This window comes from Chelonia mydas, chromosome 12 (assembly GCF_015237465.2).
Source record: "Chelonia mydas isolate rCheMyd1 chromosome 12, rCheMyd1.pri.v2, whole genome shotgun sequence".
NCBI classification, from domain to species: Eukaryota; Metazoa; Chordata; order Testudines; family Cheloniidae; genus Chelonia; species Chelonia mydas.
Genome location: NC_051252.2, coordinates 17,006,607 through 17,023,731, shown reverse-complemented (window position 1 = coordinate 17,023,731; position 17,125 = coordinate 17,006,607). Strand labels below are relative to the sequence as shown.

Below are 17,125 nucleotides of genomic sequence, written 5' to 3'. Positions count from 1 at the left end.
ACTATTCCTCCTTTGGCTCCTAATTATTCCACTTTGAACTATTCTATGTAATTCCATATCCCTCTCGTGGTTTACACCTTTTTGTAGATTTTTATCATAGGCCAGCGACAAATTTTGGCTCCCCCAACCCCGATCATCTTCCTCCCACCTGGAGCAAGGGTAAAGCAGGAAGGGTATTATGTCTTGTCTGAGCACAATGCCTCCCAGGGCTACCCCTGAGATGATGTCGTTGCCCTTCACCTTTTGTACAAGGATATGCCTAGCCCATAGATGTGAGAATTGAAAGCAGCAGATGCCATGAATTAGAGTATCTTCCTTTATCTCACAAATCAATTGCTCAAGTTACATAGTTTGACTGAGAATTTGTCAGGATTTTGCATAACAGAGAGAAATCTCCTTCTTTATTAGAGTTGTAGGGGTTTTTTTTCCCCTTCATTTTGTCTCATGATTTCAATTACTTTTGATAATATGCATGAAGTGTTTTTTTTATCTACAGGAACAAAAGGTGAAATAGAAATATGATTCTGTTTTCTGCCTTTTATCCCATATACTGTGCAAAATTATGAGCAGGCATGTGGTGAAGCCCTTTGTTTATTTTTTTAACAAAGAGTATATTTAAGCAACTATAACTATCAAAGATCAATAAATAAGCAAGATGTAAGAAATTTAAAAGTATTAAAGAAACATTTCCAAATAGAATTGGGATGTTTAAACATTTAGTTATACGTTTTTTTTCAGTAGTCCTCTGGTTAAAACATACAATATTAAACAGTTTGCCAAAAGAAATTATCTGTGTTAAAATAATTGATGAAACAAAATCACTTCCATTATTTTTCTCTTACTCATTCTTCTGAATCTTAAGAGAAACCTTGGTTTTAAGTGCATCTCAGGTTAATTTCAGAATTTTTTATTTCAAATTGAAAGGTTGAAGTTACATCTGAATGCTTTATACTTCAGTTGGAGCTAACCTGTGCTACTCTTAGTTCTGTGGAATTGTATCTTAATCCTAAATAATTCCACTGAAGTTAATGAAGCCACTTACGAAGTAAGGTACCACTCACTGGGTGAAATCCTACCCCATTGATATCAATGGGAGTATTCCATTGACTTCAGTGGGACCAGAATTTCACCCAATGTGAGTAAGTATCACAGTGGAATCCTTGGACTTATTTTCTGTCCAAAACGAAGTTACTGTGTGTTAAGTTTAGTTGTCTTATTTTTAAACCGACATCCCACAGAAAGTTACAGCGAGCATGAGGGAGACACAAATACAGTCAATATATTGTAGTAATCAGACCACTCCCACCAAGATCAGTATTATTAGAGTTCAGTGTTGGAGAAGTGAAACTCTAATTCTCTGTATAGTGTAACATTGGCCAATTTTCTCTCAAGAGGCTCATCACATGCATTTTTATTTTCATGTCCACAGTAAGGCAACTTGAAATAATAACCAGGGAAGAACCTGAAAGAATAAACTAAAGAGAAAAGATAATTAATCCATGAAACAGAAGAAAAGAGAACCAAAATATTTGTATTATGTTTAGTATTATGTATATTTATTATATTTGCTTAATCAGTGGAAGATGAAGGAAAAGAATAGATGTACTCATGTAGGGCTGAATTGTGAACCTGTTACTCCCTTTAAATGAGTAGCTATATACATGAGCAAACCCAGTGACTTCAGTAGGTCTATTTGAGTAAATAACTGCTTTCAGTGGGATAAAACGTTTACAGCCCATATGATTTCAATGTTTTCATACCCTTACCCAGTAAGGGCTCCAGTGTTGTGGAGCACCTAAGAGGTGCTGAGCATACTCAATTCCCGCTGAGGTCAGTAGGAGCTGAGAGTACTCAGCAGCTTGCTGAATCAGACTCTAATGTGGAGTGTATCTGAGATCATTTTATGAAACACTATATTACTCAAATATAAATTATATTAATTCTGCTTGAAGCCCACCATTAACAAAGTGTTGATTGAAATGCTTAAAGAATGAGGACCATATCCTAATAGAGGGCTGGTATTTGTCCTAGGATGACAATATGAATTTGTCCATGACAAATATGAACCCTAATTTCCTGATCCATTCCATTTCCACAGGGGCTATATTTCTCCTCCAAGATCTGGCCAATACATCACTTGCTGCAAAAATGAGTTGTGATAGTTAACTGCCAGGAGCAGAGGAAATATGCCCATCCTGGGACACTTTTGAAGATAATGGTAAGAGATAATTTTCTTAGTTTTAGTTTTGATAATGGACCAGAAATTCCAAATAAAGGATCAGAACCCTCTTGTCCTGTTTTTATTCTTTTAAATTGATGTCCCTTTGTTTTTTGAAAGGATCTATTCTTTTTCTGATCCTTGTGGATGATTTACATTTTAGAAGTCAGAGCAAGTTTGCCTAGGTTCAACGTTTATCCCAGTTCCTGTTTTAAACCCTTGTGCATTACCGGTGCTTGGGACCACATGGCTGTTTGAAATTCTGTTGATTTTTTTTTCATGGAATACAAAGATGTAGGAATATGGGGCCAGCCAATGTCACCTTTTTGATCAAGCTTCAGACATCCATAAGGCAGAAAAGGGGTTACAGGACTGCGGTTCTTTACTGGAAGTTCTTCATTTAAAGGAGTTGGGGAGATTTATTTTCTCCTAATCTCAGTCACAACAACAAGAAAATGAAACTTATAATTTTCTTTACTTGTCTCTCACTATGGGGCCTTTAGATTAGCTTTCTTTTTTTCTAAATTATACCACATTTCATTTTCTATGAGATCTGTGATGGAGGGTTCTGGACTGAAAGCACTTTCAGTGGGAAAATGCAGGGTCCCATGGAGTTAATTAGCTCAATTTAAAACATTTCCCTTAATACTTTATATTATGTCGCTTCAGGACAATTTTCACATCATACCACTCATTGCTGAGAAAGGTAAAGCGAAGCAAATTCAGGTGCCTCAGCAACTGCGTAATTTTCTGCAAGCCACTCTCACTGATCAGTCCAGTAATCCCTGAAGTGAAATCTAAAAAATAATCCCCCCAAACCTCGCCTTCTGCTCTTCCTGGCACTAGAGACTTCCCTTCCCTTTTAAGACCTGGGAAGCTTTCATGACAGTTCAAGGAACAGTGTTATAGACCAGGGGTGGCCAAACTGTGGCTTGCGAGCTGCATGCAGTTCTTTTACAGTTAGTGTGGCTTGGGGAGCCCACCACACCCCCGCCCTTCTCTGCCTACCAGACTTGTGGGGCAGGGGAGAACTCAAGACCTTTGCCTTGCATAGGGGTGGTGGGGTAAGGGGCTTCTGCCAGTGGGGAGGTGGGTCTCAGGACTTCAGCCCCATGGGGCACACCTACCAGAGCTCAGCAAGAGTGGGGCTGAAGTCCCAAGTCCCAGCAGGTGCCGCCTGCAGGGCAGAAGCCCCAAGTCCTGGTGGGTGCACCCCAGCTCTCAAACTTTTGAAGATTGTCATGTGCAGCTCGGAGGGTCAGTAAGTTTAGTTATAGACACTGTTCACATTCAGATCCTGTTCCTAGCTAAATGAGTTTGACCCTGAGCTGCAGCACTGATGTTCCATATTATGTTGCAAACCATTATACATTACTTTGCCTTGAAAAGTACAATATTTTAGATCAGTGACTGAACAGGGGAAAAATAGTAATGGTACAAGAAAGAGAGCTGATTAAAAAATTGTCCCTACCATCCATCTTTTCTCTTTCTCTGCTATATTTCCCTCCATTTTCTTTTTTTTTCTACTGGCAATGGCAAAAAGTTTGGGTGCAGCATACTCATGTATATTTGCCCAGTTCAAACCCAACTGCTATTGAAAGGCTTTCACACCTTTCCCTAAACTGTAAGGTTTATAGAAAAATTCCTTCATTTCCACTAGTTGGATACTATTTTTAAATGAAACTACCTTTTAAATGGATGTGCAACTGAAATTTTAGAGCCATCTCTCTTAACAGCAAAACTAAATATGACCTGAATAGCAGGTCATATTTAAGTACTTTTTCCAAAGAAAAACACCACTGAGGAATTTTAGATAAAGAGTAGCTGAGGATGTGTCAAATAAAGGGGCATAATCACCAAATTATGTGTCTGTTGTTGTCCAGCATATTGTCATATTCTACATTTCAGTGTCCAGAGCTGCACTTTTCACATAATCAATATTGATGCAAGAGATGTTATTCTTGGCTTACTATATTTGTAAAAATAATCAAATTCCACCAATAATGGGGGGAAAGGTCTAGTTCTATCAATAACAAAAGAAAGTACTGCAAAGAGGCAATCAAGAGAAAACGCCACAGCCCAAATCACCCTGCACTCTTTAGGGAGGTGTTTAAAATCAAACTTTCTTTCCTAAATTTTTCCACTGTTGCTACAATCAGTGCACTAGAATTGCTAGTGACTGTGTCTTCTGGCTATATGCTGAGCAGGGCTAGATAACAGAGGTTAAAACACTAGTAGCTGACCAACACTGCACTCTTACTATTATTAATGCTGGTGGAGCTAACTTGTGGTAGCAAGTGTTGGGGGAAGAAACCATAGTGTAGACAAGTCCCGTGGCTTTGTAAAAGCATTGAATGCAGAGGCAGGTTGTGGTCTCCTAGTAAGAAGTGTACATAACCTGTTAGTAGTGTCAACTGGCCAAGAGTTGAAAAATAACCTGACTTTTGATGCCTCAAGAGTATGGACTTTTGAGTGGTGCATGGTAGACACATCCAGATGGGTACAGGAGAAGAAAAGTTTTTTTTTCAATGAACAAACACAGGAAGATTTATTACAAGGATATACAATAAATTGAACTAAAGGCTTTCCTGTCATTTGACCCAAAAGATGACAGCAAAATAGGAAACTGAACGGCAAGGATAGTATGTTAGTCAAGTTAATCTTGTTGCTGCTTCTGTATGTGGCTAATGTAGCTAAGTAGAAATATATCATTTTATGCTCAAAGAAACCACTTACGCTTATGAAAGAGAAATGTTTAAAAACAGATATCAAAGTGTCATAATAATCACTATTCTGTCTGCTTAGGAAGAACAGTAAGTATTGGGAGGGAACTACTTTATGTTGACAAGACTACGCTGAAATGGTGAAAGAGTAGATGAGATTTCTCTGTATGACCATGTCAGCTGCATTAATGAGAGATGGTGGAATTATGTGTGCTAAGGTGAAACTCATGTCTGGACACTGGGCTTTCTCTGGCCATGGCTGTGGATCTCCAGTCCATTAGACAGTAGAATGACCATGGATGTTTCTGTAGATCCATCTCTTTATGCTACATTCTCCCACAAATAACGAATTTTAAATGGAAAAGGAAGGCAATTTAAATAACTGCAAGATGTCATGTCAATGAACACAAACCTCAAAAAAGAGCACCATCCAAGCAAAATGTGAAATTATGTAATAAAGACAAATGCAAACTACTTTTACTTAGGAAGGAAAAATCAAATGCACAACTACAAAATGGGGAAAAACTGGTAGGGTGTAAAGTAACAGAGGGGTAGCCATGTTAGTCTGTATCCACAAAAACAATGAGGAGTCTGGTGGCACCTTAAAGACTAACAGACACTCCATGCATCTGAAGAAGTGGGTTTTTTACCCACAAAAGCTTATGCCCGAATAAGTCTGTTAGTCTTTTAGGTGCATTGTTTTTGGTAAAGTGTGGGAACTGCAGAAAAGGTCGGGGGTTTATAGTGGATTACAAATCAAATCTGAGTCAACAATGTAATGCAGTGGCAATAATATCATTCTGGGATGTAATAACTGGAGTGTCATATGTGAGACACAGGAGGTAATTGTTCCACTCTACTCAGCATTGGTGAGGACTCAGATGGAGAATTGTGTCCATCCTTTAGGAAAGATGTGAACAAACTGGAGAGAATCCAGAGGAGAGAGAAAAGGTTTAGAAAAACCTGACCTATGAGGAAAGGTTTAAAAAACTGAGCAAGTTTAGTCAGGAGAAAAGAAGACTGAGGGGGGACTTGGTAGTAGGCTCCAACTACATTAAGGGCTGTTATAAAGAGGATTACGATCAACTGTTCTCAATGTCCACTGAAGGAAGGACAAGAAGTAATGGATTTAATCTGCAGCAAGAGAGATTTAGGTTAGATGTTAGGAAAAACGTTCTAACTATAAGGATAGTTAGGCTCTGGAATAGGCTTCCAAGGGAGGTTGTGGAATCCCCATAGAATCATAGAAGATTAGGGTTGGAAGAGACCTCAGGAGGTCATCTAGTCCAACCCATCACTGAAGGTTTTTAAGAACAGGTTGCAAAAACACCTGTCAGGAATGGTTTAAGTGTACTAGGTCCTGCCTCAGCACAGGGGTCTGGATTTGATGACTTCTCAATATTCCTTCCAACCCTACATTTCTGTGATTCTGTGAACACACTATGGTCCATTCATCTACTGAATAGCAAGGAATGTGAAGCACAGCAGCGTGCTGGAGGTAGAGAGCAGAACTATTAATAAATAATTTTTGCAACATAAAGAGTAACCACAATCTCAGAAATAAGTGAGCAGCATATTGTCTTGTGATGTCCTGTTTGTGTGCAGTTTTCAAGCCTCTGTTAATAGGCCTTATAAAAGGGCTTGGCTGATGGGGAAAATACTGGGAGCAGATGGGGACATGGCTGGAGTGCAGTGCACTCCAGCTATTCTGGGGTGCATCTGTGGAGCCATTACAGGAATATAAATTAGAGCACTCCTGGGTCCAGTCTGACTTATGTTGGGGACTACTTCAGTACCCAGCCAGTGCCAGAATCCAGAGCACAAATATGGTGCACAGCCAAGTTTGCTTTCCCTGTAATGCCCCCCCGCTATTGGACTCACCTTCTTAGAAGCTGTGACAGGGCAGAGTGGCCCCGCACTAGTACCGCAGGGGTTAACCCTTCCTTCCTGGCAGAGGAAGCCCCACCCCGGAAGCCCTGCTGGGCATGCTCCAACTGGAGACTAGGTATAAAAGCCTGCAAAGCTGCTCAGTCTGGGCTGACCACCAGAGGAAAAGGAGGCACACCGCCAGCTCCTGAGGAGGGACAGCCAACACTCCAGGATCCAGGGGCCAGCCAAGCTGGGATGCACCCGGCGTCCCAGACAGAAGTCTCGATAGGAGGGGGTGGACCGGAGGACCCCCACCCCCCTGGAGTGGAGAACACTACGTTGAGGGTAGGAAGTGACCCAGGGGAACTTTAGAGACAAGCAGCATTAAAGCTGCACTGACACTCGGCAAGTTGCAGGCGGATCCCCGCCAAGCTAAGCACAAGGGAGAACCCCGCCGATAGGAGAGCCCTGGGTCGGGACCAGGTGGAGAGGGCGGGCCTGGGTCCCCCTACCACTCCGGCCATTGGGATACACTTCCCCACCTGAGAGGGGGAAGGCTATGGACTCTGGCTGTTGGGCCACACTGCCCTGATACGCTGGGCGAGTTGTATGGACTCTGGCCACTGGGCCATGCTGCCCTGATACATGGGGGCGCGACACATGGACTTGGTCTGTTAGGTCCCGCTACCCTGACCAAGGGGCGAGCATGGGGAAACTGGCCATTGGGACGCCCTGAAAGGGACGGACGTGGGAACTTAAGAGTAGTGGGGCCCTGACACCCCATCCACCTCTGCCACAAAAGGGCGCTGCGGTGCTGGACCTGTCACAGGGGCCCAGCTTACAACTGGAGGTCCCCCTCTCCATATTTGGTAAAAAAACAAACAAACAAAAAACTTTTTTGATCCCAGGTCCAACCTACCAATATGAGTTCAGAGTTCAATATGACTTTTTTTGTGTGTGTGGATTTTAGAGGTGTGTTCAGGGAGGTGTCAGGACAAGTCAAGTTTATTAGAAAAACTCATTTGTAATCTTGACTTTTGGCAGCTACTGTTGCTCCATAATATGACATTCATTTATTTAATCTGCTAGCTTCCTATAAGAATTTTGTTAAGTTATTTAACATTTCAAATTTGCTGTCACGAGATATTTGGGGGCAGGGGTGAGTGTAAAGTGTGTATGATACCAATAATTTCATACAAACTTTGAAATCATATCAATAATAATTTGTTATACTGCCAAAATACTCGGACAATACTGCAGTGCTTAATCATAGCTTAATTAAAATAGTACAATAATTATATGAAATAAGATTCAGATTCTCTGTTACTTTTCACCTATGCTTCACACATTCCAGGGTATTTCTCATCTACAACCTCTGTAGGCAAAGATTTTTTTTTTTTTTAATCTTCCTTATATGAGAACACAAGGTACTGTTCTGGGTTTTTGTTTCAGCCATGGGACCAGTTCTTAGTTAAAGTGTTAAGTTAACTGTGTTATGAACTGCCTTTCCTCCACTCTAATTTTTTTCCCCACATACATGTCAGTGGGTGAAACCAAGTATAAAGATACGTATAACACCAAACATGGCAGTGCTTTCTCCGAAGAGGGACTTATAGTAGCAGAGATGGCATTTGTATGGGGTGTAGCTAGCTGCACATCCAAACTCATGATTACTTGCCAACTAATCCAAATGAAACAGTCTGACTAACTTATGAATGGGCACAATGCCATCTGAACACATGGACATGAGATCAAGCTGCCAAGAGACCACATCTGAGCATCAGATGTGTTTGCTGAGTGTTGGGTATCCAGCCTGGAATTCCAAACAGCTGTCCAAACTGAGGTTATGCATCAGTGGTTAGGGGAACGTGAAAATGCTAATCTAGCACTTGGCAGGGTTTACTTAGAAAAACATTAAAATTGTTTCTACCGCTACACAGAGACTTTGTCCTTGTTATATGAAACAGGATGTTGTTTGGGAGTGGATAGAGACTCCCAACAGCACCCTTTATTATCTATCTGACAGGAGCTAGCCAAAATAACAGCAATCTTTCTGCTGAGATGCCAAAAAACATATTGGCTGTTGTCTAAGTGTTAGTGGCTACAGCCATTTCAGATGTGCCTCATTTCACTCATGTAAAGCTATCACCAATACCAAGCCCTGGAAGACTGGCACAAGGGGAAGCTTTGTATTATATATTCAGTAACAAGCCCTGCAGTTATGGCATCAAGACAAGTACAATACTTCCTTTTCAGTAGGCCTGGGAATGTTCAGGTGGGAAGATACCCTATGTTCAATAGAAGAGATAAAAAAAAGTCTGAAAATGATTTATTTCTATCAACATTATGTGAAACATCTTTATTTTTAAAAAGTCTGAAGTTTATCTGAGAGCTGCAGCAAAGACACTGTTTCTTGTCAGAGTTATGACATGAACCATAGTGAACAAATCCTCAGGGCACAATCTCAGGGTCACTTCTGTACTCCCAGTGTCTGGCAACGTATCCTTAATCTGAATGTGCCCAGTGGGGTCCCAGTGAAAACCAAACTTTGGTTCTTCACTCCATATTCAGCCATTAAAATTAAAGGGACTAATTTTTAGAGGTGTGGAGCACCTGCATCTCCTATCAGCCCGTGCTACAAGTGCTCATCTATTAAAATCATGCCTCTTTTATGTAGAACCCTAATTTCAGGCTCCAGATTTGAAAATATTGGCCTAAATCAAGATATAGTATAAATTATATAGGAAAATCTGCAAAGTTTCTTCTTTCTCCTCTTTGTATGAAAACTCTCTATGTAATACTCAAAATAGTGATGAAGTAAAAATGGCACCTTCTGTGTCAGTTGAACTACTCGCTGTATGCAGTCAGAATCTTATCTACTTGATTCAGTGACAAAAATATGTTTTTATTCCTTTGAACTCATGTTAGCTAAGCAGAGCCAATATCACCATTGAAGAATGAGCTGGATGCTATTCTGGCCCATGCTAACTACATTCAAACAGCAGAATCTTTTTTGATAATGCATAACCCAGAAACAGCACAGCTTGGCCTTCAGATCCCAAACTTTACCTGCAGGGCTGTCCATTGAAAATAAAACCAGCTCTTTATGTATAGCCTCAGCAAAATTGATATAGGCATTATTGAGTGACAAAAGTGGGATCCTAAGATGCCATTTCTGCAGCCACTTTTTAGATGCTACGCTTACAAATTCTACCACTCAAACCCACACGTTGAATGTTCAGTTGCAGTAATTACATGAGCAGTTTGGCACATAATTGTGTACACAGCTTTCCTTGCATTCGTCCATATAAAAATATAAGCAATAATTTTTTAAGCTCTTTAATAAAATCACCACGATCTACTCTGCATATTTGTAACAGGCAGGATATTTCTCTGTTTTGTCATTGTGATGCATAACCCAAACACAAGTTGGCTCAGTCATGCTGTCTGTTTCAATAAGTAATGAATTATTAATTCTAATACAGGTTTCTTTGATGGTAAGTGTTGTTATGCTGAGAAATCCATTTGTGCAATTTGTCTAATTTACTTGAACAATCTACTATAAATGTGACCTTATATAGTTGTATTAAGAAAACTAATGCTTTTAAGTAAAAGTTAATTTGTTGAAATTAGACAGACTGTAACAGCTGTGAACTAACTAAAGTGAAACACTCACTTGATGGATGAAATAAAAGTTAAACTGGAAATGAATGGGATAATTAACCAGAATTGGCTTCTACTATAGCACCTTCCTTATAAGGATTTCAGTGTTTTTACAAACATTAATGACTTAGGCTTCACGGTACTCCTGTGAGGTAACAAAGAATTAGTTATCCACATTTCAGCTGCAAGACCAAGAGATTTAAGTGACTTTCCCAAATTCACATAGGAAGTCTATTGCAGAACTGGGTACAGAATCCAGATCTGCTGGTACCCAGTCCTGTAACATAACCTACACCTGACTTTTTCTTGAGTTGTTTGAGCAAACATTTGTTCCATATGGAGTTTGCTTTGTGAATAGTGCAGATAGTTACATGCTCTTGTGGAATACATTTGAACACTTCATATTTCATGCATGGCCAGATTCTGATACTCTTACTCATGCTGAATATTATCTTACTCCATCATTAAAGTCTAGTGGAATATTGATGCTTTATTTTTTTACCCAGTTAGAAATGCTATTTGCTGCCCAGATTATATGATTGTCTTTTGTGCAGAATCTTTTAGCATATTGTAGAAGACACTTTCGTGCCTGGCTGAGCAACCAAGTAAAAAAGCTACCCAGGCTCCCAAACCACTCTGTCCTGTTTATAAAGATGCCTCTCACTGGGTAGGATTAGAGACTTATGGGAAATTAGTCTCCTTTACTTCCATTCTCCCTTTATTTGTATCAGGAGGGACAGCAAACCTGCTCGTCTTCTATTGATCGAGCTGATCAAATAATTAAAAAGCATATTTGTAAGTAAACTTATGAATAAATTACTTGGATTCAATTTGCTGCTATTTGTGTAGCCATATTTGTGAATATTCGGATATATTCCCAGTATTCATCAAACTGTTCGTGAATTCCTTAAACTTAACAAACTTGTATTGGAAGTATACTATTCATTATTCTCGTGTTGAAAAAGCCTAGATTCATGTTATGTTTGCTTTCACAAATAGTGAAACTATTTGGCCAACTCCATTAATAAACATTAAATAGATTCCTGCAATTCTCCCATCAAAGACACTATTACAGATGACTTTTTTTTTAAATGTTCCCCCATACAATTTTTTCCTCAATAAAATCCTGCCTAGCTTGTGCCGTATTTGACTGGTCTCTTGTTGACTGCCAGTGCAAAGTTCCTCTGTCATGTCATTTTTTTTACCTTCAAGTTTGTATGTACTGTTTGTTGTTCATACCATGTGAAAAGCGCAAAAACAAGCAAACTGAGATTTTCATGTGCATTTTCTTTAGTGAGATGTGGGTCCTTTCAGCAGCATCATGGAGTGTTCTGGAGTCACTTGCGGAGGCTAGAAGGGGATAGGAGTTAATCTGATAATGATAGGCATCTTGGCATCTTCTTTCCATTGGAACTTCAGCAGTCTGCTCTCAGTCTGTTCAGCCAGACTGTATATTTTTTTTCTTTTCTTGGACTTGGATATTTTTTTCTTTTTCTCTTGGGTAGAGTAGAAAGTGACTTGCGAACTTTATCAAGACAAACTGTAATATCTATTAGATGCTTTTCTCTTTATGATTTTCTTTTTGTAATCTTTGTTATTAACAGCAGTAGAGTATTAGTGATGACTTAAATATGAAAATTATAAATACATTATTTTAAAAGTTAGAAATACACATTCTGTGCTAGCACTCAGCAGTTGTTAGAGAGTTCAGTGGAATGCAGTAATAACTTTTTACCAAGAGTGAATTGAATGCACATATGACTTACACATGTACTTTGCTATTGTTCACAAAGGGTAATAATTTATAGGCATGGGTCTCTAGATTTTTGGATCATTTAAAAATAATTAAAATACCAGACAAGACAGTTAACTGTAAAATGTATAAGATTAACATTTATTCAGTAGTTTTCAGTGAAGTAGTTTATCATAATGTTGATCCATGTGATTTATTTTGGTATTTAATATATTGCGTATTGTGGTTTGTGGGGGTCTTGAGTAGAAATGGATTTTATTGGTTCATATGGGCTGTTCACTGCCAGTAACTCAGCCTACTCTCTTACCAATCAATCTTTAAAATATTAAATGACAATAAAACATCCCAGATTGCTACTGTGAAAGCAAATGTGATATCACAGACACTAGCCTGGTATTACTGAAGGAGTCAGACAAATAGAGGCAGATTCTAAGAAGGGAAGGTCTTCTGTTTACAACACTCTCACATGTCTTCATAATAATCAAGGATTTAAAAGAAAATAAAGAAGAAATCCCATCACTGTAACTGTGCTTCAAAAAAGTTATATTTTGTAAAATTTGACTTCATGTTAGTGGCTATTCTGAATTTATTCTGAACAAAGAGAGCTAACAGAGCAGGACCAGGACAGTCCTTTCAAATTCGCAGATGCACATGTTTAAAGAACTCGGCATTTTAACTATGCTTTTAAAAAGTTTACTGACAATCAACAGAACTAATCTGTTTAGAATTCAAATCTGAATATGTTTAAATAGCCATTTAGTCCTAAGGGAAACTGAATCATCTGTTAAACTGAACCATGCAGATTTGTGTTCTTTGATGGTCATTTATCATTACAGATAAAATTTGCTGTACTGACTGAGCAAAACTAAATCAGCAATATACCCATTTCATTCTTGACTATGATTTTGCCTGTAAGGAACAAACCATGTATAATATATAAATTACAAATTGAAACTAAGTGCATATCTCGCTCTCTTTCAATATAAGCTTCTTGAACCAAGGGCACAGACTGCTTGACCAGTGAGCCGTGTGATAAAGCACAAACAGCGCAGGAAATGAAAACCCTAGGAGCAGCAGATGATGTGGGCAGGAGGCACAGGTATTTCACTCAACTCTATCTGGTTCACTCCCCAGGCACACAAAGAAAACTTAAACATTATTTACTCAACCATGTGCCAGTTAAAACCAATATCTCTAAACCATCTGTTCAGGAAGATGACCTCATGGAACTTTCTGCCCTAACATTACGTCAGCATAATTCTGGCTAATCAATCTCTGCTTGATCACATTGTTTTAAAGTATTCCTTAGTGATGGGAAGGATTAAAGTAAGTACTGGAAGCTCATATTAGTTGGATCTTCAGCATATGTTTTAGGAAACAGAGTCCTGTCTGTAGCTGATATAAGTCAGTGTAGCTCTACAGAAATCACGTGAGCTATTCTGATTTACACCAGCTGAGCATCTGTCCCATATATATAAAATATATCCGTACCATAATATCACTTTAAGATGTCCTTTCCCAGGACTCTCCAAGAGACTTTACAAGGGGATGGACTTTGATGATCTATCCGGTCTTTTTCCATCTGTAGCTACTCTGATCCTGTTATGTGGTCATTTTAAAATACAGTGGTGGTAATTCCAGTTGCTATAATTGGAAAATAATGTGGTGCTGCCCACTTAACATGGACATTTTTTTCAATACTAAGTCTGCTTATGTGTCAAATATCTAATACCTCAAGCTGGCTGTGGGTCATAAGCAGAGCTGTCCCTAGGGTACGGCGAATCGGGGCGACTGTCCCAGGCCGCACGCTTTGGGGGGCCCTGCAGGAGGTGGGTGGGGAGGTGAGGCAAGCAGGGTGGGGAGGTGAACGGGGTGGTGGCAGGGGTAGGGGGCGAGGAGGAGCCCCCCTACAGAACCTCTCCCTTTCCCCAGTGCCTCCTGCCTTCTGGTGGGCCCCACCGATCAGCGTCTCCTCCTCCCTCTCAGCGCCTGCCGCGTATCAGATGTTTCACCCGCGGCGTCAGGAGGGACTGGGGAGGGAGGGGAGAGGAGTGAGGGCCACAGTTGCCAACTTTCATGTGGTAAATAAACACCCAGACTTTCACAATAAACCAAAAATCAAACTAATCCCATTTCAAAACAAGGCCTAAACAAGCTAATCCCCAAGAACCCCAACACTCTATATGACTAGATTCCCCCCGGTGTGCAGTCTGGGACTGTAGTGGGCCTGCTGTGCATCCCTGACTCTCTCCCTCCCTTGCCCCTGCTTGCCGGGAGCTGATAAAAAAAAAAAAAGAAGCTACAAGCCAAAAACTAGCCAACAAGCAACTCACAAGCCAATTAAGCCAAAAAAAAAAAGAGACCAATTTCTGTTTTTTTTTTTCACAGGTTTGGCATGTCTGGCGAGGGCACAGTGCGCTCAGGGGAGGGGGCAGAACTGGGCGGGGAAGAGGCAGGACAGGGGGAGCAAGTGGTGGGGCGGGAAGGAGCAGGGCGGGAGTAGGGCCTTGGGGGAAGGAGTGGAGTTGGGGCAGGCCTGGGCGGAGCTAGGGGGAGCACCCGCCAGGCAGATTAGAAACTTGGCACCTATGTCCCAGGCCCCGCACACCTCTAGGGACGGCCCTGGTCATAACAAAAGAGTCTTGCAAATAAAGAAATTACTTAAATTCTTTTTCAGTGGAAAGCAAAGAAGAGAAACTCTCAGTGTCTCCACTCGGGCCTTTCTTAATGGGATTACATGGAAAGATTGAGCAATGACCATTCAAATTCAATGTGTGTGAATGCTTGGTTTCCAACTGATTAACAATGACGTGTAAGCCTGGAATACTCTGGGAGATCACTAACAGTTGAGTCATAGTTTCACTATGTCTACGGAGCTATTCTTTGGGACGAGCACATACAGTACAGTATAGTACCGCATTTTAATCCATATTTACACCAAAACAGCTTGCTTGCCCACTTCACCTTCTATTTCATTTGAGTTTGGCATGTAATCCCTTGGCTCAAAGCCAGTTCTCAGTTACATCCCCTGCAGCCCAGTTTACCTGTGGGCTGACTTTAGCCCACTGTTTAATTTCCCGTTTGGTAAAAGTATCTGGCCAGTCATTCTAGCACTGAATTTGGTCTCTCTCACCTGACTCTTTCACTTATCCCTGTCACTTCCATTTATTCATTTGCACCTTTGTGGTGTTCTGATCTGGTTCCTGTTGGTTGCCAGGCAACCATAACTGTATTTTGCTGGGTTCTGCTGTACACCCATCACTGAACTGCTGTGCAGAGTTAGGTAGTAACTGATGTTCAACTGTATCTTTTATTTTTATCAATGCCCACAAATTGGATGTTTCTAATGAAATAGTGTTTGAATTTTGAAGGATGCAAACTTTCCAGATACATAATCAATATCAAGGGAGGGTGGATCAGGAATAAAGCAGGGTGGAAAACAGTGAAATAAAGTTGTTTTACTGTGTGTTCTGCACCCCTGAAAACACCTTTGGGACGTGACATGGCTCTTCTGAAGCATCACTCTAATGATGTGGTATCGTGTTCCACAGTTTAGACATGTCTGGTCAGGCTGTTAGCAAGCATCAGTGGTATCCAGAAATTGGCAGAAATAGTGGTTGGCTGTTTAACTTTATTTTATTTAACCTTACATCTAGACACAGAGGATATTTTTTTTGCGTGTATTGTTTATAGCTCAGTGATATGTGGAGCTGGGGGCTACTGCTGGTGTATCCATTAGAGTTATATACTTCTTTAGTTGAATCTAGACAGATGGCAGAGAAAACATGTATGAGAGTCTGAAAAAAACACACTAAAAATATAGAGAAGGAAAGAAAATTTACAATTGCAGTGAATGGATATATGTCTAGTGCCTAGCAGGATAAATCTCACACAAGGGAATTCATTTACATACTATTAAAGTTGACATGTTAATACCAAAGCATTAAAATATGTAAATAGCATAAGCCTGCACCAAATCCTAATTACTGCTTTACATTATCAACTCATTTACTCTTTATGATATTTTATGACTGTTCAGCTGTGTCAGCGAACAATTATGAGAACCTCCTACAATTTGATAATTTCTTTCTTTCTTTCCATTCCCCTAGTTTGGAAATAATGAGAAGATGCACATTGGTGAATGTCCTTTTTGCATGAACAACATATGCTCTGGGTTCCTGGTGTTTCACTTGTCTATCTTTTATCCTGCTTATCACAAAGGCAGATTTATATGCAGGCTAATGAGAGCTGACATTTCTTACACTATCTGCTACAGTTACAGCACAGATTTAATGTTTCACAGGTGTGATATCATTACAAAATAAGCTAGAGGCATCTAAGCATTGAGGAAAAACTTAACAATTATTATGAGAGAAAAAGATGCTTCATTTTATGAAGGATTATACCTTTTGAGTCATAATGTCTTTAGGGCAGGGAAGAAATTTGTCACAAAATCTGTACTGCCAACCTGGAATAAGGCTTTCTCCCCCCCACCCCCCAATAACTTAAAGCATTTAGTGAAATGATAAAGTGGCGATGTGATGTTTCTTGATTTTAGTAAAAATGTCTGAAATTTGATCATGTTTTATTCATTTCAAATAGTTGCTTTAAATTAAAAGGAAATATCTTTGGGATGTGGCGCTGCTTTTTGTGGTGAATCTCATGGTTTATGACAAGAAACGTAAAGTTGCTTACAGCTGCTCAAGACGTATCCGATCATGCCATGTCAGTAAGTGTTTACAAACAGGCAGAAAGAGCAGTTCTGCTGGAAAATCCACAATGTAGGGCCAGATCCTTACGCAGTGAAAACCGCCATTAAAGTCAAAATTCTATCTGCATTAGGATATGGTACTTAGTCCTTAGTCCGAATAATGTGCCCAACTGTACCGGTCAAATGTT

General features: G+C 40.0%; 1 long non-coding RNA gene across 2 annotated transcripts; it reads left to right on the top strand.

The window, feature by feature from the left end:
• Window positions 1-2,103: 2,103 nt before the first annotated feature.
• Window positions 2,104-16,842, top strand: LOC122462587. 2 transcript variants are annotated; one of them, XR_006285253.1, is made up of 3 exons: window positions 2,104-2,218; window positions 13,214-13,325; window positions 14,904-16,842. It is a non-coding gene; the product is annotated as an uncharacterized LOC122462587 (long non-coding RNA). The 2 variants fall into 2 exon arrangements; XR_006285254.1 differs by lacking the exon at window positions 2,104-2,218 and adding an exon at window positions 6,981-7,155.
• The last annotated feature ends 283 nt before the right edge of the window (window positions 16,843-17,125 follow it).